At 39.6% G+C, this 25,251-nt stretch overlaps 1 protein-coding gene and 1 pseudogene across 3 annotated transcripts in view; one reads left to right on the top strand and one right to left on the bottom strand.

Annotated features, from left to right (window-relative positions):
- The window catches only part of ANKRD44 (ankyrin repeat domain 44), a 317,462-nt gene that overhangs the window by 51,948 nt on the left and 240,263 nt on the right, over positions 1 to 25,251 (top strand). The gene's annotated exons all lie outside the window — the stretch shown is intronic.
- The window catches only part of LOC102976906 (eukaryotic peptide chain release factor subunit 1-like), a 32,518-nt pseudogene continuing 23,534 nt past the window's right edge, over positions 16,268 to 25,251 (bottom strand).

Here is a 25,251-nt window from a genome sequence, read left to right as displayed (position 1 = left end):
GCATTGTTGGTGGGAATGTAAATTGGTACAGCCACTATGGAGAACAGTATGGAGGTTCCTTAAAGAACTAAAAATAGAATTACCATATGACTCAGAAATCCCACTACTGGGCATATACCCAGAGAAAACCATAATTCAAAAAGACACATGCACCCCAATGTTCATGGCAGCACTGTTTACAATAGCCAGGTCATGGAAGCAACCTAAATGCCCATCGACAGAAGAATGGACAAAGAAGATGTGGTACATATGTACAATGGAATATTACTCAGCCATAAAAAGGAATGAAATTGGGCCATTTGTAGAGACGTGGATAGACCTAGAGACTGTTGTACAGAGTGAAGTAAGTCAGAAAGAGAAAAACAAATATCGTATATTAATGCATGTATGTGGAACCTGGAAAATGGTACAGATGAACTGGTTTGCAGAGCAGAAATTGAGACACAGATGTAGAGAACAAACATATGGATACCAAGGGGGGAAAGCGGCATGCGGTGGGGGTGGTGGTGTGATGAACTGGGCGATTGGGATTGACATGTATTCGCTGATGTGTATGAAATGGGTGACTAATAAGAATAAATAAATAAATAAACATTTAAAAAAACAAAAGAATTGCTGTTGGAGCAAAGGTCGCACTCACAGCAAAAGTGATTCACCTTACGATGAACGAGGCCCTGGGTTGCCTTTTCCATCACTTTAGCTCGTTTTTCCCAAACTGAAGTTCCCTGTGGTATGCTGAGGTGAACTACTCAGAGAGCTAAGCTTCCAAATTGATGGAGTCCAGTTCCAGGAAGGGTGGCCCCCCTGACTGGACATCTCGGAGACCCAGGTGGCATTTTCATTCTACCTCTTGCCTCTGCTTCTCTCTGAGTATTTTCTTCATTTTCTGCCTTTCTGAAGACCACATTTCTTGTCTCCTCGGATTACACAGGGGGACACGTGGCTACAGCTACAGCCAAAGAGAGAGACGTCTTGCTCTTCATCTCCTCACATTCCCTGGATGGGGAACCTCCTGGTCCCCCCCGGGCCTTGTGGTTCGGTTAACACGGTGAGGGCCTGGCGCAGCATATTGCACAAATGGCTCTCGTGAACTTGCTTTGTGGATGTGGTTTGTAATTGGGAAGGGGAACGTTTTGAATAAGGCAGACAATCTGATGGGTGTGCACCCCACTGGGTACACGAAGTGCTGTAATACATCTACTTCCTCCTTCTGGAGTATCCATTTTTCCTAGAGTTTTAGAAGAAACATTATTTGCTATTAAAGCAAATGCATAAATACAACAGAGACTAAGATGGAAAATATACAAGAAATCTTAAGATAACCCTAAGGGAGAGTAATTTAATTTTGTGTTTGGGATCTGCTCCTCTGCTGTTAGGATGCTTCAGTAGAATAGTTCAGGAAGCACCAAAATTTCTGGCCGATTACAGGCGGGAGTTGAAAGCTTAACATGAAACCATGGAGGAAGATACTGAGTGCTTTTGCCTGTTTTAGTTCAATGAGGCCAGAAGATTTGCAGCCTGTGTATTATAGAATTGGGTAGAGAATACTCCCACTGGGGGTGGCTGAGCTCAGAAACATTAATCTTTCAAGGAACCCCGGACTGCTTATTAATATCGTTTCTGGAATGCAGCTGAATAATAAGACTGAGTCAGTGCAGGAGGCCACGGTTAACCCTTTTGCTTGTTGACTGCAGGACCCCGTAGTGTTGCCCTTGTCTGCGCAGAGTCCACCTAACATCGTGTGACTTTCTTTTCCTTGGCTACAGAAAGAAGATAAAACTCTAACCACAGGGCCTTCTCCCCACCCAGCTGAGGCTGCAGCTGAAGTGATTTTCTGTGATTTAAATACCTATGTGGAAATACGCTGGAGAGTTAGTAAAGCACTGACTTAGGGAGGCTTCTGCATTAACATTCTTCTGGTTTTCAAGTGCATCCAAGTTTCTCTTTATATACATATGTGGAATACATACATATAGAATAACTGATATTAATAGAAGAATGCAGAAATCAGCATTACTGAAGGCATTAATAAACTATCCACTGTGCTTTTGGACATCTTAGAATAAGATTCTAATAATGCCTGACAGCAAAGAGAATTCAAAAGCAGCCAGTGAATAAATGGGGAATGCCACCTATGTTTTTACGAATCCCCTTTCATTTTCTCCTGATGCTTAAAAAATAACTTCCCCATAACATTAAGGAAAAGTTTGAAAAAAATAAAATTACTTATGGTGGGGCTACCCTCATACAAGTTGATTTTGGTTATTTATAAACAAGCAAACAAACAAAAAATAACAAACCCTTTGCAATAGGACTAAGGATTCCCGAATACTTCCTTCAGGAAGCACTCTGAGGGTAAATTGGTACCAGTGTTGATCCTGGATACCACGTGATCCTTACCTTACCTTGCAAAGGGCTGAGAGTCAAAAATGTTTGTCTCTGGGGCTTCCCTGGTGGTGCAGTGGTTGAGGGTCTGCCTGCCGATGCAGGGGACGCGGGTTTGTGCCCCGGTCCGGGAGGATCCCGCATGCTGCGGAGCGGCTGGGCCCGTGAACCATGGCCGCTGAGCCTGCGCGTCCGGAGCCTGTGCTCCGCAACGGGAAAGGCCACAGCAGTGAGAGGCCCGCGTACCGCAAAAAAAAAAAAAAAAAAAAAAAAAGTTTGTCTCTGGCCTCTGCTCTTTCTTAGGTAAAAGATTAATTAAGAGTGTAAATTATCTTTCAAGAGCTTTTTCCAAAGCACTACAGAAGTAAATGCAGATCTTTTGCTTAGCAGGATTTAAAATCAATTTAAATATTAGCCTTATGGTTCTTGTTAAGAGTTAGTTTAAAATGAGAATTTTGCAGCTAAAATATTTGGAAACTTGGGGAATATTTTAAAAGTATAGATTATTAGGCTGCAGCCCCGAAGATTTGGGGCATGGGGCGGGAATCTATATTTTTAAAAGGCTCTCTTAGTGATTCTGGTTTGAGAATAAATATTTAGGTAACAGAAGGAGATAAGAGGCAGAGTGGTAGAGTCTAAAAAAAGTGTTTATAACAATGTGCCTTATGCTTTTACTTTTTCTTTTTGTATTAAAGTATAGTTGATTTACAATGTGTTAGTTTCAGGTGTACAGCAAAGTGGTTCAGATATATATATATACATATATATATAATATATATATACTTTTTCAGCTTCTTTTCCATTACCGTAGGTTATTACAAGATATTGAATATAGGTCCCTGTGCTATACGTTAATCCCAAACTCCTAGTTTATCCTTCCTTGCCCCTTTTTATGCCTTTTCTTTTTTGCTAAACGATGAGTGAAGAGTTTATTGTATATGTTGTTTTGAGGAGGTTTATTTTTCCTCTTTATACTTAAGGAAAACAAAATCTGAAGATACTGGTTTTTTTTTTCCCCCAGGAGTTTGCACCTACCTAGCAATTTTGGGATAAAAGCACAAAAGAAATCTTATAAAAGTCTATTATCCCATAGTGAAAGAATAATCCTTTATCTGCAGAGTGTAGTTGACAATGAAAACAAGGGTTGATGTATATATGTTAATATTACTCTTAGAATTTTTGAGTATAGTGGTCTTAATATGTATTTTGGGGAAAAAATAAGCAGTGGAAACATTCTTGTTCATATTTTTATCACTGAGGTGGACAGTTATGCCTCAGTTGTTGAAATCTAGGAGTTCTGGGAAACAAGCTGGAATTTGGGTCCACCCAAGTGTAAGTCTAGATAAACCAGTCATTTAGTCTGCATGCAGTTTGCAGAAATGAAATTAAGCCAACTTTGTTTTGAAATATGTGAATCACGACAGCACTAAAACCCAGAAAGATTAATGGGCAGAGAATAGGAACAGGTTTTTCACAGGAGGAAATACTTGCAAACACACCTATGGGGAAATGCTCCACTCCAAATCAAAGAAATGGAAGTAAAAAAATAATGAGAAACCATTTTATGGCTACTTAATGAATACAAATATAAATAAAACAAAGCTAATGTGACCTGAGAAAATGAGTGCATTCTTACATTTCTGGCAGCAATGTTAATAGCTCAGTTCTTTTTGAAGCCCATCGACAGTGGATGTAAAAAGTCATACAAATGGTCAGACCCTTTGACCTGGCCATCCCACTCCTGGAATCTATTCTAAAGAAAAACTGCTAAAGAAGAAAAAAGCTATAAGAAAAAAACCCCATTTATTGTATTGTTATTTCTGATGGTGAAAAATTAGAAAGAATGTAGGTGGCCAACAATCGAGAGATAAAATTGGAATTTTCTTTTAGCTATTCCAAATGATATTCAGGAAGACTGGAAATGAAAAAGATTTGGAAGAAAGCAAAGTGAAATGTATGTATTTATATATTGTAATAAAATATGTAAAAAGATTATCAAGAAATAAACAGTTTTATTATGGTGTTGGCAATATATGTGAAGTTAAAAACAAAAAATTTTAGCAATAAATAGATATTTTAAGAGGAGCGTTGAGTTAGTTTAAAATGAGAATTTTGCAGCTAAAATATTTGGAAACTTGGGGAATATTTTAAAAGTATAGATTATTAGGCTGCAGCCCCGAAGATTTGGGGCATGGGGCGGGAATCTATATTTTTAAAAGGCTCTCTTAGTGATTCTGGTTTGAGAATAAATATTTAGGTAACAGAAGGAGATAAGAGGCAGAGTGGTAGAGTCTAAAAAAAGTGTTTATAACAATGTGCCTTATGCTTTTACTTTTTCTTTTTGTATTAAAGTATAGTTGATTTACAATGTGTTAGTTTCAGGTGTACAGCAAAGTGGTTCAGATATATATATATACATATATATATAATATATATATACTTTTTCAGCTTCTTTTCCATTACCGTAGGTTATTACAAGATATTGAATATAGGTCCCTGTGCTATACGTTAATCCCAAACTCCTAGTTTATCCTTCCTTGCCCCTTTTTATGCCTTTTCTTTTTTGCTAAACGATGAGTGAAGAGTTTATTGTATATGTTGTTTTGAGGAGGTTTATTTTTCCTCTTTATACTTAAGGAAAACAAAATCTGAAGATACTGGTTTTTTTTTTCCCCCAGGAGTTTGCACCTACCTAGCAATTTTGGGATAAAAGCACAAAAGAAATCTTATAAAAGTCTATTATCCCATAGTGAAAGAATAATCCTTTATCTGCAGAGTGTAGTTGACAATGAAAACAAGGGTTGATGTATATATGTTAATATTACTCTTAGAATTTTTGAGTATAGTGGTCTTAATATGTATTTTGGGGAAAAAATAAGCAGTGGAAACATTCTTGTTCATATTTTTATCACTGAGGTGGACAGTTATGCCTCAGTTGTTGAAATCTAGGAGTTCTGGGAAACAAGCTGGAATTTGGGTCCACCCAAGTGTAAGTCTAGATAAACCAGTCATTTAGTCTGCATGCAGTTTGCAGAAATGAAATTAAGCCAACTTTGTTTTGAAATATGTGAATCACGACAGCACTAAAACCCAGAAAGATTAATGGGCAGAGAATAGGAACAGGTTTTTCACAGGAGGAAATACTTGCAAACACACCTATGGGGAAATGCTCCACTCCAAATCAAAGAAATGGAAGTAAAAAAATAATGAGAAACCATTTTATGGCTACTTAATGAATACAAATATAAATAAAACAAAGCTAATGTGACCTGAGAAAATGAGTGCATTCTTACATTTCTGGCAGCAATGTTAATAGCTCAGTTCTTTTTGAAGCCCATCGACAGTGGATGTAAAAAGTCATACAAATGGTCAGACCCTTTGACCTGGCCATCCCACTCCTGGAATCTATTCTAAAGAAAAACTGCTAAAGAAGAAAAAAGCTATAAGAAAAAAACCCCATTTATTGTATTGTTATTTCTGATGGTGAAAAATTAGAAAGAATGTAGGTGGCCAACAATCGAGAGATAAAATTGGAATTTTCTTTTAGCTATTCCAAATGATATTCAGGAAGACTGGAAATGAAAAAGATTTGGAAGAAAGCAAAGTGAAATGTATGTATTTATATATTGTAATAAAATATGTAAAAAGATTATCAAGAAATAAACAGTTTTATTATGGTGTTGGCAATATATGTGAAGTTAAAAACAAAAAATTTTAAAGTGAAATGTATGTATTTATATATTGTAATAAAATATGTAAAAAGATTATCAAGAAATAAACAGTTTTATTATGGTGTTGGCAATATATGTGAAGTTAAAAACAAAAAATTTTAGCAATAAATAGATATTTTAAGAGGAGCGTTCTAAAGTGGAACGCTGGAATAATTTTTCTTCTTTGCCTTAATGCAGTAATAATGGGTGAAATAAGAGTGAAATAAGACGCTTTTTATTTGAAATTTGAAGGGCTTTAAAACTTTTCTCCTTTTTAAAAATATTTATTTATTTATTGGCTGCGTTGGGTCTTCGTTGCTGCACACGGGCTTTCTCTAGTTGTGGCGAGTGGGGGCTACTCTTCATTGTGGTGTGCGGGCTTCTCATTGTAGTGGCTTCTGCTGTTGTGGAGCACGGGCTCTAGGCGTGAGGGCTTCAGTAGTTGCAGCACGTGGGCTCGTTAGTTGCAGCACAAGGGCCCTAGAGCATGCGGGCTTCAGTAGTTGCGGCGCGTGGGCTCAGTAGTTGCGGCACGTGGGCTCTAGGGTGCATGGGCTTCAGTAGTTGTGGCTCGAGGGCTCTGAGCACAGGCTCAGTAGTTGTGGCGCACGGGCTTAGTTGCTCCGCAGCATGTGGGGTCTTCCTGGACCAGGGATCGAACCCGTGTCCCCTGCACTGGCAGGTGGATTCTTAACCACTCTGCCACCAGGGAAGCCCCTGAAACTTTTCTCCTTTTACTAGCTTACCTCCTCAGATGAATTTTATAGCCACCTCAGTTATCTTTTCTGCTTTAAAATTTTTGTAGCCACCCAAACCAAGCCTTTGCTGACTGTGAGGTCAGACTGTCTGGATTTCAACCCTATTTCTATCACTTACCTGGAGAAACTATATGACCACTCTGTGCTTTGGTTTCCTCATCTGGAAAATGGAGATAATAATGGCCTCTAACTGGTGAGAACTAAATGATATAATGTATAAAAAGTGTATAATAAGGTGAGTGGTACTAAAAGCATTCAATAATATAAGCTATTATTCTTTACCCATCTTTGGAAGTGACTCTTGATTGCCCATCCCACTTTCTCCTTTGTTAACAGAATCCCAATTTTGTTCAGGCATCCGGCTGCAATGTGCACAACCCCAGGGGATGAATGAAGACCTCTTAGCAGATCATGGCAATCCTATTCCCATTTGGCACAAATTCGTTTAGAAGGGGGCATGTGACTTCATTCTGGTTCAGGAGATTTACTGGAAGACTGGGGGCTTCTGGGAAAGATATTTCTCCCTTATAAAAAAGAGAGAGGTTCAGGGAGTACATACTCCTCACCTCTCCCTGCCTCCAGTGTTCCTACTTTGGACATTCTTGTGTGATGATGTGTTGTTTGGCGCTTTTGCCACCATTTTACAATCATAAGGGGGTGGTCACCAACTACCAAAGATGCAGAGCAAAAGGATGACATCACTGAACCACTGACCTACTCAGGCTAGAACAACCTACCTCAAAAGGTTTTGCTAAAGAGAGATATAAATGTCCAGATTGCTTAAGCCAATTTTAGTTGTCTTTTCTGATGTTTGTAGCTGAAAACATCCCAACTGATAGATAAGTTTAACTGTCATTGTCTAGTGTAGTGATTTTAAAATTATGCCACCAAAAGAAATTGTTTTTCATGAGTAGATTAAAATTTCTGAAATTAGTCAGCATTCTCCTATTAGTGTTTTATCATAGGCGCAGATTTTCATTATAGAAAGAATACTTTTAGAATTTAACCTTAGTTAATACCTATCGTATATTTTGGGCCTAGAAACATCTTTGAAAACTACTTTGATAATAAAAGTGAAATGTATGTGGACTTGTATGCTTTTAATTATCCACATGAAAAATATTCTCAAAATAAATACTGTAGTGATGTAGACATTTTGGTGAGAATGGATGTAAACCTGTAACTCGACAATTGATGATCCAGCTGCAGCTGTGATAGGATTATGGCTTAAATATTTTGAATATCTGTTTAAAAATAAACTTTAGTGCAGCTGATGAAGAGATTATGTGTTTTAATGGTTGTGTTTGCTTAAATTACATATCTAAAACAAATAGGAAGTTGTGTTTTCCCTTTGCTCTGTCATAAAAATTTTTTTTGTTTCCCAGCATACTGTTTGAATAAAAGTATGCTGGTGGCCACTTGATTATTCCGCACATAGAGCAAAATTGGGAAGTTCTTCATCTTTCATAATGTGAATCTTGTCCTCTTTTAAGAAGGTTAAATTGATAAAAATTGTCAGATGTGTTTTCTAGTGGGATTTTTATAATCAAAGTGAGCTTTAGACCACACTTTTCTTACATATTATGTAATTTTCAAGAATAATAAACTTCCTCCTTGTATAACTAAAAATGTTAGTTCTCCTTAAACAAAAATTTTCTCAACTCCAGCACCCCCCCGTCATTCCTCAAAGTACATAGACATCAGTACTTCCCTCCACATGGACACCACATGCTCTCTCTGCTTTGAGTTCCTTTTCATCACCCCAGAGATCCTTCTTCATCTGTAGCAAAGATCTGCTCCCATAATATTCCACCATTGCCAGTTGGTCCCTGTGTTAGTCATGGTTCTCCAGAGAAGCAGAACCAATGGGAGATATATATATATCACACACACACACACAATTTTATATGTATATATATATATATATGTATATATATATATATATATATATATATGATCTATCTATCTATATGGCATTTTTAATAAGGAATTGGTTCACATGATTATGGAAAGTCCAAAATCTGCAATGTGGGCCAGCAGCCTGTATACCCAGGGGAGCTAATGCAGGTCTCACTGGAATGGATGCAGCTCCAGTCCCAAGGCAGTCTGCTGGAGAATTGCCCCTTGCTTGGGGAGGCTGGTCTTTCTGCTCTATTCAGGCCTTCAACTGATTGGATGAGGCCCACCAGCATTATGGAGGGCAATCTGCTTTACCCAAAGTTCATCCATTTAAACATTCATCTCATCCAAACACACCCTCCAAGTTGACACATAAAATTAACCATTACAGTTCCCCTCCCCCTCCCCTTCCCCAGGTTGAAGGTAATGAGGCTCTGCTCTCTGCTCTTACTGTAGCATTGGGTAGGAAGCCAGGAGGGACAAGTGTAGATGTTGCTACTTTCTTCTTTTCTGCTTCTGGGTTGTTCAGGTATTTTGGGGAGCAGGGAGGAGGAGCGGGGAAAAGGAGGAGAAAGAGACCCTGTCCAGAATCATTACTTAGCATGCACAGTTGATGGAGCGAATGTCTTAAGCCCGCAGAAACCTGTTGCCAGCCGTTTCCTGGTTCTTCTTGGGTGCCTCTGCTCCTCAGCTTGGACTCTTGTACTGAGTTGGGCAGAACCTTTCTTTATCATGGAAGAGGCTGTATGTGGAGGGAAAGGTCTGTTAGAAAATAACTGCTCTTCACACCTGGGACCCTCAGGCTGGACTTGGAGAGAGAAGACTTGGGCTCTTGTCTTTTGTCTGTTGTGTGGTTTTGGGTACATTACTCATCATCTTTGCACTCAGTTTCCTCCTCTGCCAAATGGGGAGAATAATAAGGCCTCAGAACGTTGCCATGGGGATGACGTCAGAGGTTATGTGTAAGTGATTTGTATCCTGTAAAGTACTGTATGAATTAAGTTTGGGTTTTTACTTTATCCTGCTTGTTGGCACCAAGCAAAACCTAATTTATATAAAGCAATCGATTTTGCTCTAGGTACTCAGGACTACTGCCAGTATGATTGCCCTATGATAGATTTGACAAATTTTCTTTCAAGGAACGAAAGGATGTATTGTAAGGAGTTTGTTTCCTGGATTGGGGACCCATATTCAACAACCATGCCCCACCCTAGTGTGACTTGTAACACGTCTGGGTATAGATCTGTTACTGCTGCCTTGCTTGGAAGCCCTTGCTGACAGTGAGGAGATGAATAATTAACCTAACACGTTCTTGTGCAATTTCTTTGTTGCCTGGTGTCATGTTCAAAGATTAGATTTCCTGGGAAGACGCTGAAACAATTTTTTCCCTGTGGCCTTGAAAATAAGGACCATGTTTGAATGAAATTAAAACTGACTGATCATTCATTAGCTTGGACATTTCATTCAGTCAACACGAATTCATCACGAGGACTGCATTGTGCTGTGCCAGGTAGTAAGGAAGAAACGAAAGGGAAGAGATGGAAATAAGACTGGAAAGATATGGAGATGCTTGATGGCGAGGCTGGAGAGTTTGGATTTTATTTTGTTGGTGTTAAAACATGGGGGTTGTGAGTGTTTTGCTGTATCCTAGCTGTGTAATTTTGGGTAAATTATGAAACTACTCTGTGCCTCAGTTTCTTCATCTGTGAAATGGAAAGAATGAGAATATAGCTCATAGCACTGTAGTGAGGATGAAATGAGATAATGCACGAAAAGCACTTAGCATAGTGCCTGACCCTGGGGAGCTGCTGTAGGCATTTGAGCTCTAGAAAATATGTGTCAGGAAGCAAATCTGGCAGCAGCACGAGGGTAAGGTGCTACAATGGGAAGGGCTGACAAGGGTGGTGATGGGGAGACTGTTACAGTAAAAGCAGGATACTTGGCAGCACCAGGGACCCAGGAATTCAAGCTCCCTTTGTAGGCTGGCTGGGCGGAATGGTTTAAGAATGTAGGGGTTATGTGCGATAGGGCATAGTTATTCGTGGCCTTATAACTGGACTTTCATATTTTGCCTATTCTCTTCCTTCCTTTTCCTTCCTCAAAGCCTGGCCTTCATCAGGGCTCATGTGGCTGCATTGTGTTCACATTCCTGATGTCATTTTCTGGTTTGGGGACAGAACAAAACAGTAGGAATGGAGCATTGGGGGAGAATCCAAAATACTCCTCCCTTTTCCCATTTTTTTCCCTGTGTTTTCTATTTCCATTTCAATGAGATAAAAGAGGTTGCATGATAATCTGAGTGCCATATTAGGGAATATATTTTATTTCTCTTGCCTTCCTAGTTTTTAAAATGTTCCTGGAAGAATTTAGGTACAGCTTTGATTTGAATGGCCTCGATGCTTTTAATTTTCCCTGAACGTGAAGGCATTCCCATGTCCTCAGGGGTCACAGTCAGTTGTGATGCTCCAGCTGCCTCCTGACTCGAGTGATGCGTACAGAATCATCGTGGTGATTCTGATGGGATGGCCCAGCAATTGCTACCACTGCTACGAAAAATAACTCCACAAACAACTTTGCTCTCCAGTTTCCTCTTCCCCTTGACCTGAAAAAAACTATAGCAAACAGCCTCTTTATTTTGTAAGGTAAATGAGCACCCTTGAGTTAATCTGCTTTGTAATTGGACATTTTCATATATTTTCTTAAAACAAGCAGTGTGTGTAGCCAACCTGTGGGTAGCCAGCCTTCAAGATTGGCTACCCACAGACTTACTCAACTATCCATGTATTTTTACCAGGAATGGAGTGATCAATCATCTTGATAGAGCAAGGAGTTAGCTGAAGAGATAATTTGCGTTACTGCTTGAGATGTAGAGGTGGCTTTCTTTAAAAAATTGTCAAGCCAAAACTTTGTTGAGGGTAGAAAGCAAATAGTAAATAGTCTCTGTACATGTTGTCATTTCCCCCATTTTCTGTTTTTCTATCTCCTCAGCAACGGTTTCAACTAACATAAGAGACACACACGGTATTCTGTCCCACCTCTATCCTGACATATGGCTGGTGGCAATGAGTAGAAATGATTATTAGCAAATAATATTAGAAACGTTCTAAATTCTTCAGAAAGACAGGAGTAAATAAAAATTACTGACCGCTACTTAGATACTGACCAATCTGAGGCTGAAACATTCTTCTTATCTGCTAAATTAGTAAGAGAGTGGGAAGCAATTTTCTCCTAATGCTATTGTATCCCTTGATGTACAGATTTATCTCAATTTTCCCATTATACCATGGGTAGTTGCTTAAGAGAGTTGTGCCCAAGCATTTAAACAATTACCGTTTTTTAATGTGGCTGCTGACATGAGCTATTAAGAAACTTGAAACTTTAACTGCAGCGGCTTCCTTTGTCATTTATAGCCACCTAAGTTGTTTTGAATTTCTTTTCATTTTTAAGATGTGGCTCCCATGTGTGAGAAGCATTTGGTTATTTTGATATTTTTGTCTTGGAGTACAACGTCAATGACTGTTTGCTAACTTTTATACATAGGTCATTTCATGTCTGTGTTCGTGGGTGACATAACAATAGTCCTCTGCCTATTCATAGTGCTGTTTGATTTCTTAACTCCCTTGTTTTGGGCCCACAAATATTTCCTCTTTGTATGTTTTCTTGGCCTTCATTTATTTGTTTTAACAAGTGAGTTTTAGGAAGCCTCAACTAGCTTGAACTTATTAACATTGATTCAATTAACACAAAATTTAAAGTTCAGGCCCAAGTTTCTCTTACTTATAAAACAATTTTTTTTTTCAGTCTTAAAGTTGTACTTCTGAGGCGCTGGATTCCTTGTTTCTTAGGCTCTCTAGGAATCCTTTTGAGCTAGTCTTAACAGACTTTCTTGCTGCTATTGACATCGTAAGGCAAATTCAGTAGTGTGAACTAGAAACACATTGCATATTTAGTGAATATATGTGTATAGTAAATACTCAAAAATGGTAGACTTAGTTTATTTTTGTTTTGCTTTGGTTTGATTTGTGGAAATTTATTCCTCTAAATGGCTTTTCTAATATGGTTTTGTGGGTCTACTTTAGTCATTGGAATTCTTGCTCAGTGAAATTGAAGGAAATCTCAGCACTTTCTAGAAACTCTGTTCCAGCAGAGCTGTAATTAGAGCAGGGCAATATAATTTCCCTGAGCAAATAAGTTTGCTGCTTATTTGGCTAGTCACAAAATTTAGGCCTCTTTATTCAGGTCTCAAAGCAAAGGAACTTGTACCTATTTGTGGCCCTCCCATCTGGCTATGGTTAACCTGGTGGACTGAGAATTTCCACACTGGGGCTTCCAGCTGACATAATTTCCCTGGGTTCCTCCCCTTTGAGTTGTAGAGAGACTAAACAGAGATTTTCTGGTCTCATCTTGGGAGATGACATAAATAGAAGCATGTTCTTTGCCTCCCTTGATGGATGAATGAAGTCTCAAAGTCTGCCTACATTAGAGTGTCCTGTTGACTATTCTTGACCTTCCCCCTAGCTGAGAGGAAGGGGGTCATTCCCAGAACTGTCTGAAAATATTCCATGGGAAGAATAGCCTGGAGGGGTTAGAAGAATTCTTTTCTTCATGGTGAACCTGGAGCGGTGGCTTTGCTAGTTTAACCTAGTCACTGTGGTTGTAACTGGGGATAGAAACGCCTTAACAAGTAAGTGGTTTGTAGAATTGCTAAAGATGGACTTTGATGCCTGGCTCCTCCTGTCTCTTTTGCTAAACGTGGCATAACTGGAAACATAGGAAGCCTTAGGACCAAGCATACTGAAATTTTTTTCTTTTGGCCAGAATTAGAATTTGGTTTTGCTTTTCTGGATAGTCCAAGTTACCATGATTATCAAACTGAAAATAAGACAAAGCAACAGATCATATCATAAAATATTTGCTACGTAGGTCTGTTATAACTTTAGTTTCTCTATGCTAATTTTTCTCTTTCTCATTTTATAAATAGTATTAGATTTATTTAGATAATAACCTGCTAAAATAACTAATCATGAAGAAGGACCTGCTTTCATGGAATTCTCCAAGAATAATCACGTATTTCCCAGTATGTAATAAGCATTTAATAACTTGATGAAAGAATGAATGATAGAGTTTAAGGGTCTATTGATAAAGTTTTATTTCCAATTCAAATTTTTATATATAGGGTACTGTTACAAAATAAATCAAGAGGTTATATTTAAAGGAGATAAATGATTAGGGGGAAAAAGCACAATAGCATAAATATATTTTTTTATATTGATATTGTACAAGTATTTTTATTATGTTTGCAGGCTATTTATTAGCTCATAGTTGGAAGACCTTTGAAGAGTTTATTTTCCTCTTTCAGGCTACTAGTACTATGTAGTGAATCATCAAAATAAATTCTTCCTTTTTATTACTCCTACATTAGAACCTGGCATACTGGAGGTATATAGTAAATCTTAAAGAACTATAGGCACCTCTGTTTCTTAAAAGAAAGAAAAAAATCTCACTTTCAGTTACTTCTGATTTTTAAAAATATTAAAACAATATAGATTCAAATGTTAGTTTTTCTTTCTCATCCTTAACTTTTTTCAGATTGTAAAAGCAATAGCAATTCATGATAGAGAACTTAGAGATACAGAGAATTAAAATTACCTGTAAACTTTATTACCCAGAGACAGCCCTGTTTAATCTTGATACATTTCTTTCCATTCTAGTATGTTGCCATGTATATTCTACAGAGCATTTGCCATATAAGATGAACAAGAGTTGAAGTAGAAGATCTGTCTACTGTGCCCCTCTTGGAGATCCATAATGCATATTGGTAATGTTAAAGGCTCTGAGAAGGTCTGCAAGAAAGAAACCTTTCAGTTAGTGTTTCCTAAGCTTATTTGACTCCTAGCACTGTGTGTGTTTGTGCGCGTGCGGGCGCGTGTGTAATGCCTATTGGCATCTTCACACATTGACAAATTTAATTCTATTTTCCTTTTCTCCTTTTAAGTCATGAACTTTTCTGACAGTCTTCCCTGGCAATGGGAAATTCTCCTTTAATTTTTCAGACCTGATGTCTTGGTACACCTCAGAAACAGGACCGAGATTCAGAAAGAGAAAATTTGTCCTGGAAAGGAGGAGTAATCTTCAAATGCATGATCATTGTGGGCTGTATAACATGATTTTGCATACCTCCAGTCCAAAAAATCAAATTTATTCATGGTCAAGAGGGTGTTTCTGAGTCTTTGCCAGCTGTGGATTATGTATCTGGGGAAAGCTGATGGAGAGGCCTTTGATCACAGGCTGGCCTGTTGTAGAATTTCCTAACTGCAAAGAGCAGACACTTACTTTTAAGAGAGGATGGGTGTGTGTTAGGGTGGGCTGGAGAATGGGCCAGAAAATTGTGAGGTTTGGTTATTATGCAGTATACCATGTCCTCGGATCTGTCTTTCTGAGATGACTTATCTGCAGTAAAACATTACCACATGCTGCTGTGGTTAATCAAAAAAACTTACTTTAAGACTGCTGTAGCCACACTAAATCTAAACTGGGCACAAAGCGTTGTTTCCCTCAGAGAAGGACTCGCTAGAAACAAGTGAGGTCGAATCTAGCAATTTTGTAAAGGTTTCCTTTACGCTTCTAGCAACTGTCACTGGTGTCACTAGCTTGCCGTTTTTAGAACGGTTTCGGGGATTCCCATCTTGCTTCTTGCCCAGCTCTTCCTCTTAATTTCTGAAATACCTCGAGTTTAGTAGTTGAAGTCTGACCAACTCTTTTTTTTTTTTTTTTAAGAAGGTACCAATCTGGTTTGACTTACCTCTTGAGTATATTTTTCTATGTAAGTTTTTTTCCATAATTAACAATTCAACCATTGGTATTTTAGGAAATGCGGAAGTCATATGACCCCAAATGCATATATTATAAGGGAGTGTGTTTGAGAGATTAGCAGAAAAATGAAATGCCCCTCTTCTGACTGAAAACCCACATTGAAGCCATTTGAGAAGAATTAGACTGATTGTATTTGGTATTTTTTTCTCCAGTATTCACCACATATATTTCTTCTTATGCAGTCTAATCTGAGGATGCCATGTAAATGGGTCACTGTGAAATGCAGCAATTTAATTTTTCTCCAATCGAACGATCTCATTTCTATTAACTTTTGAAGGTTAACAGCAGTGAAAGTAGTTTTGCTTCTATGTATGAAGTTTAAAAACATCTTTTTTTTTTCATAAAATACAAGAGCAACCAGTTTCACTGTCGAGTAAAAATAAAAACTAGGATTTAAAAATTAGTCCAAAGTGGAATTTAGGAAGTTAGCTGTAGGCTGCTATGCTGATACCATGACAAACCAAAGTATAGGGTTGGGTCAGGTTTTGTTTCGGTTTTCTTTTCAATATCCAGCGCTCGTGGATTAAGTTCTAGAAATGTTCCAGTTGTAAGTCAGGGATCTGTTTGGATTCCACCACGGGTATGTTCCTTGGGTTGGATGCTGGAGGGTGAGGCACGTTTCGCCAGACCCATGTCAACTACCTAGTAATCATCAAAGTCAAAAAATTCACTGTCTCCTCCTTGATATTCCATTCCCTGGAAATCTACTCGGTACCGCAAGATACCTCCAATTGCACCAAATCCTTTCACAAACTGGGATCCTTCTTGTGCCTTATCTGTGACAATTTCCAACATAGCTCCAAATTTTTTTTTACAGCTATCAGCAAACCATTCCAGCAGGGGCATCATGCTTATGTTCTTGTCGTGTCTCTTTGTAAAATGAGATTTATCCTTCTCTTTCTCTGGAGTTGATAGAAAATTTTGTCCTCTTCTGTGCTTTGACAATGAAGAACATCTCTCTGGCTGATGTCATCAAAGTATCGCTCTATTAATTTCTTCTCTTGAATGAGCTTCACGTTGGAGAGGACTTCAGTAGATATCTCAATACCTTGGTTGAATCCATCTTTACCACCGTAGGATGTATCAACTAATTTAAACACTTTTGATTGTAACCTCTGATCAAACATATCAGATAGACTTAGTTCAGTTTTAAAGTCAGCTGACCCAGCTAAAACGAGACCAGTCACATTCACTTTGTCCCCAGAAATAAACAGCTGCCCCGCAATCTGAGCTACTTTCCAGATAGAGTTAGGTCACTTCCCATTCTTAAATGGGCAAGATGCAGGCTGGTTGACCTCCTCCACCATGTTTCTTTGGGAGAGCCACAGTGAATTTGTGCAGGACTTCTCTTGTATTTCCTTGGAGTGTGCCAAAAAAATCACCACTACCATCTGTTACAATGATGCCAACTTGCTGTCTTCTGGAAGCAGTGCTGTAAGAGCCTCTGGATGGAATTGGTTGTCCCACAAATACAATGACATATTAATTGGTTTGAAAGGTTCAAAGTCAATGTTGACTTTCTTTTCCTTTCCCTCTTCTGTTACAGTGGTAGCACAGTAAACTACCAGGCCATTTGGATGTACTTCGTTATAAAACTTGAGTCTTTGTTGTACAGATGTAATGGCTCCCGGGACTGAAAGGTGGTTTGCTAGTAACTTAAAGTTAGAGGCACTTCCATACTCGTCTGCTAACATTTTTGCCACTCGTGAAGTCTGGTCTCTGGGAGGGGATGATCAGTGTTATCGTGCCTTTGCTGCGGGCCGCCTCCGAGCTCTTAATGAGCTTCCTGCTCTTCCAGATCTTCATGTTCCTGTCAGCAGCACTGGGGTCATCTGCTGTGTTCTCGCTGCCTTCTCCCTCAGGGCCTACTCTTTGGTGGCAGCGGCTGCGCCTCCCTGGCGGTGGCTCTGATGTAGGACACCCTGCATTTTTTTTTTTTTTTTTTGTGGTATGCGGGCCTCACACTGCTGCGGCCTCTCCCGTTGCGGAGCACAGGCTCCGGACGCGCAGGCTCAGCGGCCATGGCTCACGGGCCCAGCCGCTCCGCGGCATGTGGGATCCTCCCAGACCGGGGCGCGAACCCGGTTCTCCTGCATCGGCAGGCGGACGCGCAACCACTGCGCCACCAGGGAAGCCCTGCATTTTGTTTTTACGTGAGTGTTCCCCTGGTCACATTTTCATGTCTTGTTCATGATCTGAAATTCATCAGGGTATTGAAACTCCCAGAGACCAAAAAAATAGTTCAAAGACCGAAGCAAAGGTGGTATGCAGTAGAATCGGCAGGCTATAAAACATGAAACTCTGAGTCTGCTCTGGGACAGTGCAAATGGTACAAACATTTTATGAAAATAGAAAATAAAATCAAAGCAAAACTAAAAACACATGTCAGGACTCATGTGACGGTGATACTTGGTTATCTTGCATGGAGACTAACTTGTTTGTTCATATCAAGGCTCGAATTACATTCCGTTGTTGGACATATAGGTTTCTTTCTCCCGTTTGGTTGGTCTTACTTGCTTAGATGACATCCATTTGAGGAGGGACCTGCTGTTACCAGGAACAACAAACGAGATCCCCTCAAATTTTTTTTTTTTTTTTTTTTTTTTTTTTTTTTCGGTACGCGGGCCTCCGGACGCGCAGGCCCAGCGGCCATGGCTCACGGGCCCGGCCGCTCCGCGGCTTGTGGGATCTTCCCGGACCGGGGCACGAACCCTGTGTCCCCTGCATCGGTAGGCGGACTCTCAACCACTGTGCCACCAGGGAAGCCCCCCTCAAGTATTTTTGCAATTTGTGGCAGAAACTACTGATTGTCTCCCAGTATCCAACCTTCCTTTCTTTGTTATTAATATAAACTTCTTCTAGAATACAGACTATATTTTCTAGCTTCCCTTGCCTCTAGGTCTGGCTGTATGACTATATTCTGACTAAAGGACTTATGTGTGAAATTTCTAGAAAGAGGGAAGCTTTTTTACCTCTTTTTTACTTCTTTCTTTCTTACTGATGCCTAGAATTGGATGGGATGGCTGGACTTGAGCAGCCTTGATGGATCATGAAGTAGAAGCATGAAGTAGATGCTAAGGAGAGTTTTGCAGCAAGATAGATGGAACCTGGGTCTTCTCACTGCAGATCACTGTAGCAGTCCTGGGTAACTTCGTATTTAGACCTTGTTTACAGTGAGGGAGAAATATGCATCTATCTTGTTTAATCCACTGCTATTTGGGATTTTCTGAACTACACTGCTGAACCTAATCCTTCTATCATATTATGCTATCCTTAGGACTAAACCAGTTCTTGGTCAGGGTCATGACCATAGCATAGATCAAGATAAACTAAATGCACCGAGAAGAATCTACTTACTAGCACTATGTCAAGCCGATTGATCGGACAGTTTTCAGAACACTATTTTCTTCGCTTCACCTTTATTTGGCCTGACCATTTATATGGCAGGGTGTCAGGACATGATGGGGTTTGCTTACTAAATTCATTCAGCAAATTGAGTGCCTACTATATTCCAGGCATTGCGTTAGGCTCCAAGAATCCAGTGAAAGCAAAACAGCCATAGTCTCTGTTCTCACAAGGCTTACAGTCTGGTGTAGAAAGATGGATATTAGTCAAATAACACACACAGTTACATAATTACTCTGAAGACTGATAAGTACTCTGAGGGAAAAGCGCAGGAAGCTGCAAGAACCTATGTAACAGGGGAATCTCATCTAGACGGGACAGTGGTAGGGTGGTGAGGGAAGGGTGTTTTGGACAAGGGCCTTTGAATTGAGATCTGGAAGGTGAATTGGATTTAACTAGGTGAGGAAGAGTGTATAGAATGTTCTAGACAGAGGGAATTGTGCAGAAGCTGTGAGAAGGGAGAGGGCTGATGCATTTCAGGAGTGGAAGGGAGGCCACTGCATTCCCGTGCCTTACTGGTGCACAGTAAATAAGGGAAAACAGCAGTAATAAACTAAGCTTATTTGGTAAGGATGTCACTTTTGTAAGGAATTAAGTATTATCTTTTATTACAATATTATTGTAGAGAATCTGATCACTTAATTCCAAATCTATCACAAGATAGATAAAACAATCAGACCTTTTGTATCTTTGGAGGTGATGCTCTGGGACATGTAATTAAGCTCCAGGTTTTTCTGCGTGATTCTCTTTTGCAGTGATTTACATATTGTTTATCAACTGTCATTTAGACATTTGCACAGGTGGACAGTAGACACAAACAGAGCCAGCATTAAAGACATCACACCCATTGACGCTTCTAATGAGAACATTAATGCTGTGAGATATTTTTAATGAGCACAGGCTCCCTTGAATAGAGCTTCATTCCTAAAAAAAAAAAAGGGAGAGGACCAGAGTGGCTTGAATGCAAGTGAGTTGATAAGTCTCATTTTTTGAGAAAAATATTGCTGAAATGGTACCTTTTAAGTTAATGCTACTGAAAGTAAAAACAGCAGAGGCAGGAAAATATTTGTTTTCCCAACGCATTTTATTTATAGATTGGTGAGTTCTTAGAAAAGATGATTTAATAATTGATTCCTTCTTTGTTTTGAACAAATATAGCGTTTGGTGCCTTTCTTAAGCGTCGTAACTAGTACTGAAACATTCAAGAGTGCAGTACTATATGAGAACAAAGGTCTATTCTTAGGGAAAAAAATCAGCTATTATATGAGACCCACAATCGATGGCCAGCAACTTAAATAAGTCGAGTTTGCTCCAAAAATGAGTCTATCCTGCCTCTCATCAGCTCAGTTCTACACTGTTGCCATTTTTGCTGCTGCCAAACCATCAAAGATCACTTTGTTTCGCCTATTTTCTTGACTTCTAGTGAGAGACAGTAATGTCTTGCTTCTCTCGATTTTCCCTCTAGTATTTCTGAATGCTGCTGTGCCTTTGCTGCTTCTGTAAGTCATTTTAATTACAGTATAGTGTATTCCTTCTTACCATGTGCTCTGTACAAACTTGGACTTGACGTGGTACAGCAGTTCTCTTTTTCTCATAGCTACTGTAAAATTTCTTTCTTTCTCTCTCTCTCTCTCTTTCCTTTTCTTTCTTTCTTTCTCTCCCTTCCTTCCTTCCCTCCTTTCTTTATTTTTTTAGTCATTTGTTGAGGGGAGATATTGGCAGTTTGGGGCTTAGATTGAGGCTACCTTTGTGATGAATGGAGAAAGAAAATGGAAACTTATTTAAAAGCTCCATTAAAGGGATATATAGATAGACAACACTTCTGTCCATAGAGTTGAAAGAAACGACTAGGCCCTGTAGATGGTAAGGCTCAACATTGTAAGAATAAGCGAACACAAGAAATCTTTTGTAATATCCTCTTTTTATTGGCCTACAGAAATATTTTTTGCGTATGTTCTCCTGTTGCTCCTTTTTTTCAATGTGTTCAGGCTCTACCATTGATTAGCTGGGGAGGTGGGTTCATTTGTTCAGATACTTGTGAACGCTTTCAAGGTAAGAACCATGTGTCTTCTTAATCTGCTCTTAACTTAGGCAACAGACACATAGTAGATGCCTAGTGATGGTTTTTGAATGTATTTACATGCAGTCAGCCTTCAGGAGAGGAAAAGTGCCTACAACTTAAATTCTGATCCCACCAAGAAGGCTTTGCAGAGATAGTGCTTTGCAGCCTCTTTGGCCCATAGAAGGGGCAGGGGTTGGGAGATTCTGGATATAGCTCTGGGTCTGTATTGAGCATCTAGGTGGCATCTTTCGGGTTTTCACCTATTGGAGCATTATTATGTCCTATTTCTACCAGATGTGCACTTATACTTCTATTCATTTGTCCAGGAGTGTCTTAGACTCAGAATTACTATTTGATGGTCATGTAACAAATAGCCTTCATCAATTGACTTTATGTTTCAAGCCCTCACTGCAGTGCTGAGGGCCCTATTCAGAGTGACTTGTGTGGTGTAACTTTCCTTGATTTACTGTCCCCGAGAGCTCCGCCTGGAGCACCATTGCCTGAACCATTCATTTGCTCACTCAAATGAATGACTTTGGACTACTTTGCATTGTTAGTTACTTGTTTTATTCCTGTAAACCTCACCTCCCCAACTGTTTTATAGCTTCTAGAAGGCAGAGGTTGGATCTCAGATTACTTTTGATCCCCTCTCAGCATATAGTAGGCAATCAACAAATATTTGAATTTGGAAATTCCAAGTGAAGATAGTTTTTCTCTTGTGGAAAATTCTAGCAGTAGTTTTTCTCTTGTGGAAAATTCTAGCAATATCATTCTATTTAGTTCTTTTATAGAACCCAAGACCATGCTTAACTGGGTAGACAATTCCATATAGCTTGCTAAGATTTTCACATGCAAACCTTCTTTCTTTCGTCTTACCATTGTTTGTGTGTGTGTGTGTGTGTGTGTGTGTGTGTGTGTGTGTGTGTGTTGAGGCTGAAGTTTGTAATGCTTAACATGGAAAGCCCATAGGTATAGGCCCATTCTCTCTGAAGGTGAAACGTAGGACTAATTGAACAAATGCTGTTAGCAATGAATAAGGAATGAAGTTTGAAAGATTTAGCATTGAGTATAGACTGCTAACCCTCTCTTCAGCCTTTTCTTAAAATGACTCTATTGAAAGGAGATATTAGAACTTACTGGATGTGGTTTTCAGGTGAAATTTGGAAAGAGGCAATCAAATGGAGATTTAAAGTTTAGCAAAGTTTTGTAATTTTGGAAATCGAGGACCATTAAGGTTAAGTAAAGTTTGGGGTATTTACCTAACAGTAAACCATATGCTATTAAAAAGATGAGGTGGATAGGCATGCGTGACATGGGAAAATATACAAAAAGTCAAAAAAGCAAGTTGTAGGACAGCTCTTAAAGTATGATCTCTATTATATAACAAAACAGAATAAGAAATTTCTGTATATAAACACATATAGTTATTTGCAGAAAGAAGTCTGGCAGGATGCACACCAGACAGACTGATGGCTGATGACCTCTGGGGAGTGACGATGGGTGGGTTTTTTGTTTACTCTATATTTTTGTATCGTGTGAGACTTTTAAACAGATAATATGTTTTTATATTATTCGTTATGAAAAAAAGTACATCCAGTGGTCCCAAGACATTCCTCTGTCATTCCAGTTTTGTGGTGTCTTAGGAGAGAAAACTGAAAGAACAGTGTATGGTTTTGAATTGGTTCATTGCCTTATTTATCTTGGCCAAAGATGAATGAGGTTACTCTTGAGTTATTGCTAAACAATGAGAAGCTGTGATATGAAAGAGAATATAAGCAGTTTCTGTTTATTCCCTTTGTTAAGTCAATTTAGAAATCATCAGATATTGGTTGAAGAAAAAAGTACAGCCCTTAGTTTAATAACATCATTTATGTGATCTAATTTGTATTTTCTAGCAGTTCAACCTTAGAGACATTCAGTGGCTGAGAGGCATGTTAATCATTTCTGGGAAGAAGCTAGGATACCGCATTACGAAATGCTTTTGCATGGTGTATCCCACTGGATCCTTTTAAGAGCAATGGATGAAGTAGCACAGGAGGCACTGATTCTGCTTCATATAGGAGGAGATGGTGCCAGAGAAAATGATGACATAAACTGAGCCATAGAGCTGTTAAGTGACAGCGTCAGCAATTGGCTGGAGCCAGGCTCTCTGGTTTCAAATTTTGTGCTCTCTCCACCCAGCATGAGGGTGTGCACCATAGCAGAGCTGCCCAGGGTAAAATGTACTGGGACCATGTTTTGTCCCAGTAAAGCTTCAAACCACTGAAAAGTGTTGTGAGAGAATATTAGGCTTGAAGGCAGAGGATGAGGGTCAAATAAGATAACAAATAATGAAAGGACTTTCTTGGAAAACGTTTTTCAAAGTGAGGTGGTGTTTTGGTGATGAGTGGTATAACAACACGTTCCATCTGTCCTTGACATGCTTTGAGATGTGCCCGAGAGCTCTACTCTCTTTTAGATTCAAAAGCTGATGCAGAGGATGGGGAGAGATGGGGAGGGAAGAGAACCAGGAAAGGAACCTCATGGGCTGACTTCTGTTTGGATCAGTGGACTCACTGCCATTAAGGGAAGCTACTTTCTAGAAGGAAGTGGGCCCTACTCCAGACCTTAGGGGCTCCTCTTCTCTTCTCTTGTGTGGACAGATTTTGAATGACAAACAGTTTTGTCATTGTGCCCGTCCCCACGTGCTGTGTTATTGGAGCTGGGATGGTAGTTGCATATACAGAACTCAGATCAAATGAAGTTCAACAGGCAGCTGCCACAAGGGTACAACTTCCTATATCTTTGGGTCTGGATGAGGGTTTGTGAAGAGCTGACTTATGAAGGTGAAGCTTTGTGCTTCATTACCAGCCTCTAAGGCCATGTGCTCCTTTGAGCATTGGATTTCTTAAGGACAGACTGGATTATCACCTCCTTGTGGTTGTTTTGTTAGCTTTTCAAAACGGGAAGTCTTGAGAACCAAATACCTTCATTTATTCAGAAGGTGAGAGCGTAGGACACAGTGGTTCAGGGTCATCCACCCATCTACTCATTCAACATGTATTATATGCCTGATATTAGTGGACACTGGAGGGTGGTGATGGATACAAAAACCAATTCTTTTCTTGCCCTGAACTCATAATCTAGTGGGGAAGGGGAAGAAGAGACATGGAAATAACTATTCCATTACAATGTGCTAGGTGAAGCACCAGGCACATACTAGGTACACAGAAAGGGCCCATGAATGGAGGTATTATAATATGTATGAACAAGACCCTAGATTCAAGGCCTAGAGCAGAGCTTCTTAACCATGGTGCTATTGACATTTTGGGCCAGATAATTCTCTCTTATGGGGGATTGTCTTGTGCACTGTAGCATGTTTAGCAGTATCCCTGGCCTCTACCTACTAGATGTCTGTGGCACTCCTCACCCAACTGTGACAATCAAAAATGTCTTCAGCATTGCCAGATGTCCCTGACAGGGCAACATCACCCTTGGTTAAGAACCACTGGCCTAGAGAAACATGGGATTATCATTCCGTGTTTGGCAGGGCTAGGGAAAGGTATTCATCGTAGGACATTCTTAATTGATTGCTAATTCAGGTTCAGCTCAGTTTACCCCCAAGAAATATGGCTGCTGACAATGACTTAGCTAAAGGCATGTCTGTCAATTTTTGTCCAAATCTGGATTGATTTCCTTCCTCCTCCTCACGGCAGAGAAAATATTCCATGAAACCCTGTATTCTTTTCTCTCTGGGTCCAATTTTCCAGTCTTCCTTTCAGTTGGGTGGGGCCAGGTAACTGATTTCTGGCCAGCAGAATGTGGTCACTTTCTGGCCTCGTCCCTATAAAACCTCCCACATGTTCCTCTACTTTGTCTTTCCTGGCTTGTTTACTGTAAGCACAGAATCCAGAAGAGGACCCTGAGGTCCTGGAAGGTGAGGGAAGCCCTGGAGGGAGAGGCCTGAGACCCTGAATGGCCACGTGGATCCCTGCCCTCTCCTAATCTGCATTGGACTGTAACACGAGAAAGAAACAAACTCTTACTGTGCAATAGTACTGACGTTTAGAGGATGTTTGGCATAGCAGTTAGCTTTTTTTTTTTTTTTTTTTTTTTTTTTTTGCGGTAAGCGGGCCTCTCACTGTTGCGGCCTCTCCCGTTGCGGAGCGCAGGCTCCGGA

The sequence above is a fragment of the Physeter macrocephalus genome, chromosome 2 (genome assembly GCF_002837175.3).
Source record: "Physeter macrocephalus isolate SW-GA chromosome 2, ASM283717v5, whole genome shotgun sequence".
NCBI lineage: Eukaryota > Metazoa > Chordata > Mammalia > Artiodactyla > Physeteridae > Physeter > Physeter macrocephalus.
Note: the sequence above shows the minus strand (reverse complement) of the source record. Positions and strands in the feature narration are given on the sequence as shown.